The sequence below is a fragment of the Amblyomma americanum genome, chromosome 1, assembly GCF_052857255.1.
Source record: "Amblyomma americanum isolate KBUSLIRL-KWMA chromosome 1, ASM5285725v1, whole genome shotgun sequence".
In the NCBI taxonomy this organism is placed as follows: Eukaryota; Metazoa; Arthropoda; class Arachnida; order Ixodida; family Ixodidae; genus Amblyomma; species Amblyomma americanum.
In genome coordinates, this window is record NC_135497.1 from 160,690,804 (window position 1) to 160,694,331 (window position 3,528).

At 49.7% G+C, this 3,528-nt stretch overlaps 1 non-coding gene across 1 annotated transcript; it reads left to right on the top strand.

The window, feature by feature from the left end:
- The first annotated feature begins 712 nt into the window (after positions 1–712).
- TRNAQ-UUG (transfer RNA glutamine (anticodon UUG)) lies at positions 713–784 on the top strand. The gene has a single exon. It is a non-coding gene; the product is annotated as a tRNA-Gln (tRNA).
- The last annotated feature ends 2,744 nt before the right edge of the window (positions 785–3,528 follow it).

The window sequence follows — 3,528 nt, forward strand, 5'->3', positions numbered from 1 at the left end:
TTCGCCCTCTAGATAAATGTAAAACGCCGTTTTGTGCGTGCAGGCTATCTGCCTTCTATTTACCATCGACGATCGATGGCTGTAGCGGCCGCCTTCTGCAACTGCAAAGCCATGTGTAGTTGCGTACAATATCTAATTCTTCTTTAAGTACACCTCTGGCGTTTACGGCGCAAAAAAAAGGGTATCCGAACTATTTCTTCTATTTATTAAAGTCCACTGCGTAAACAAGACAGCTTTTAATTACCCTTTTACAGTGAAATTCGATGCGCAACTAAACTCGTGGCTGGAAACTTCTTTTCTCGCGTTGGCCGTGTTCCATTTTTCGTCAGAGAGCAACAGCGCCGCTCTGTGGCGCCGCTGGACATTTCGCTGCCGCGACCGCAACGCAGTGACATCTGCCGCCGCTCACAGTCACAACCGAACCGACATCCGCTTCCGGTATTTCGACCAGCCAGGTGTGGCCACTGCGGTAGATTCTCTACGCTTTTTCTTATGACACAAACTCGGAATACGGCCCCTGGACTCAGAATTCAGAGATCCTGCTTTGTCCAGCGTAGATGTGCGTTTCTCTTTAGGTTTTTTTTTCGGATATGATTTGACCGCTCATTAAGCTCCCGAAAGCACAAGTTTCCTGTGTGCCGGCGTGGTCTAGTGGCTAGCATACCTGGCTTTCAGCCAGGAGACCCGGGTTCGAGCCCCGGCGCCGGAGTTTGGTCTCATGGTGTAATGGTTAGCACTCTGGACTTTGAATCCAGCAATCCGAGTTCGAATCTCGGTGGGACCAGCGTTTTTTTTTTTCGTTTCCGGGTTCGAAACAGGGCGTCGGAGTTTGGTATCATGGTGTGACGGTTAGCACTCTGGACTTTGAATCCAGCAATGCGAGATCGGATCTCGGTGGGACCAGCGTTTTTTTTTTTTCGTTTACGGGCTCGAACCCCAGCGCCGGAGTTTGGTCTCATGGTGTGACGATTAGCACTCTGGAGTTTGAATCCAGCAATCTGAGTTCGAATCTCGTTTGGAGCAGCGTTTTTTTTTTTCGTTCTCCGCTTTTTTGGCCACATTTAGGTTGTTTTCGCGAATGCTTTCCAAAATACATATAATTATTGTTCGAAACAGAAGAAAATATTTTTACAGCCAAACTGTCAGCCGAGGTGGAAGTCCGTTACTATTAAAATCATCATAATTAGTCAATTGATTCACCAAACTGACTAATTAACATTTAACTATTACGGTCTGGTGGCCAGCGCCAAATTTAGTTTGAAGCGACAGAGAAGACGACGACACGTCTGCTTTTGAATCAAAGAATAAATACTTTGAAGGCCTGCAGCGGGATGAGATGCGGCGTCTTTTGCATACAAAGCGAAAACTAATCGCATATGACACGCAAGAAACCCGATACAAATGCAGCGTCCACTGATGACCTGTTGCAGTGCCTACTGTGCTCAAATGGGACCGCGGTGGCTACGTCTCGATCGAGGCGAAACGCTAGGAAGCCCGTGTGCTGTGCGATATCAGGTCACATTAAAGATTCCCAGGTGGTCGAAATTATTCCGGAGCCCTCCACTACGGCACCTCTTCCATGCTTACTCCTTTCACTCCCTCTTTTATCCCTTCCCTTAAGGTGCGGTTCAGGTGTCCACATATATGTGAAACAGATATAGCGCCATTTCCTTTCCCCAAAAACTAATTTTCGTATTTATTTCGGCTCCTGCAGTAAGGCGCAGCCTATGTCAACTGTCTACCTCAAGCGGCCGCTTGGCGCATCAAGCCCACGGTGTAAGAATACGTTCAGGCGCTCACACTGTGCACGGCGGCGCGGCCAGTTGTTGTTGGCCGTTTTTTGCGCTTCTCTCGAACGCAGACAGATAGCGCCACGCAATGAGGGTTTGTTTAGTCGCCGAGCTGCGGCGGCCGTTATGCAAATGTTTGGGCGCGTTCTCACGTGTCCTAAAATCCGGCTATCGAAGCGGATTCGCTCACCGGAAAACTTGGACCTGTTCTCATCTGTTGATGCCTGGGCGAAGCGGCATCACCGCGCCGCTGCTGTTTCTCGCTTTACCACACACTTCCCGGCCACCACGCCACCGCTCGCGTCGTACACAGATATCGATAGAAAAGAGCACAAATCGACGCTGTCTGTGTACCATAACCGTATACGCACGCTTACGTACAGTCGCGGACAGAATAAAATTGTCTAAGGCTCCGGTTAAAAAGCGCGGGTCAGCGCCATCAAGTGGAAAAGCTGCCTGGTGTCGAGACCTTTTCATCAGCATGCGCGAATTATCCAATTCGCAGCCTCTGCCAACTGCTCACTTCTGCTCGGTACGATCTAGGTGCCGCGGATTGTGTGCTGTCGGAATAGCTTGCCGCGTGCAATCGTTCTTCCACTTTCCGCGTCCAGCTCTTGGTTCTGGTAAAAACATTTATTATGTAACCATATATACAGAGAGGTGTTGGGAGTGGAGACGATGTCGCGGGCTCGGCTGTCCGAGTACCTCCAGCTCTTGCGGCAGCTATCTACTGCCGCGTTGGCTCCACCGCCACGGCTGTTTTCATTTTTTCTACCGCGTGAAGACAAACCCGCATAGACGGAGGCCGAATGGCGCGGCGTGTCCCCTGATAGGTTAGGAATTCTCGGTTTGCTGCGGGTCGCGAGAATGACGCCGCGCGATCCACTGTAGATACTGGCCGCACGGACACTGCAGGTGTTTTAAAGCTGTAGACGTAGCTTCTTGCGTCTTCTTTCTCCACAGATAAACTCCACAGACCACTGTGCTCTTTTTTTTCCCTGGAACATGAAATGCTGGACGCCGTGCAAACCACACGTCAGGCTTGAAAGTCTACCGCCGACAGCTGGGAATTATCAGGCTTTCCAAAGATTGACTGCCTGGCCGTCGCCTTGAGGCTTTTTGGTGGGTGGCGAGTGCGATGGGCATGGCATAGCAGGAGCTCTCTCGAACCTTATTTCTCTCCATTTACAGGCACATATCAGAGCTCAGAAACAGCGCACAATTTCAAGAAAGTAAAAGTTGGTGATCTATTCATCGATACGCTACGGAACTACAGGACTACCCCACAGCAGGAGAGCACTGTCTGCGTGTTTTGCTGAGTTTTATTGATATTAACAGATGGCTACCGCTGCCTGTGATGAACGCCTTTTATGCACTTCTTTCGTTGCGCTTGTGTCCTGTGCCGTTGCTTAGTAGGGCGACCAAGTGATCAATGGGAGCGACGGAAAAAGCGCCCTTGTTCATTCGCACTGGAAGAAAATCATCTCGAACTGCAAACTACCGACTCTTTCTTCGCGTGCTACATATTCAGTAACCTGCAAAGTTTCCTTCTGCAGCCAATACTTGTGCTACGTAGATTCTTCCGTAAAAACTTGTTATCTATAAATTTTCGATGGTGCACTCAGCCACTTTTCCTGCGTATTCCAGCCTTGTCCTTCTTTGTGATTCTGTGATTCGGGGCTTCTGGGCAGCCATGTGGTTCTGCAGAGCAGCTTGTTCAGCCCCCTCTGAATGGTTT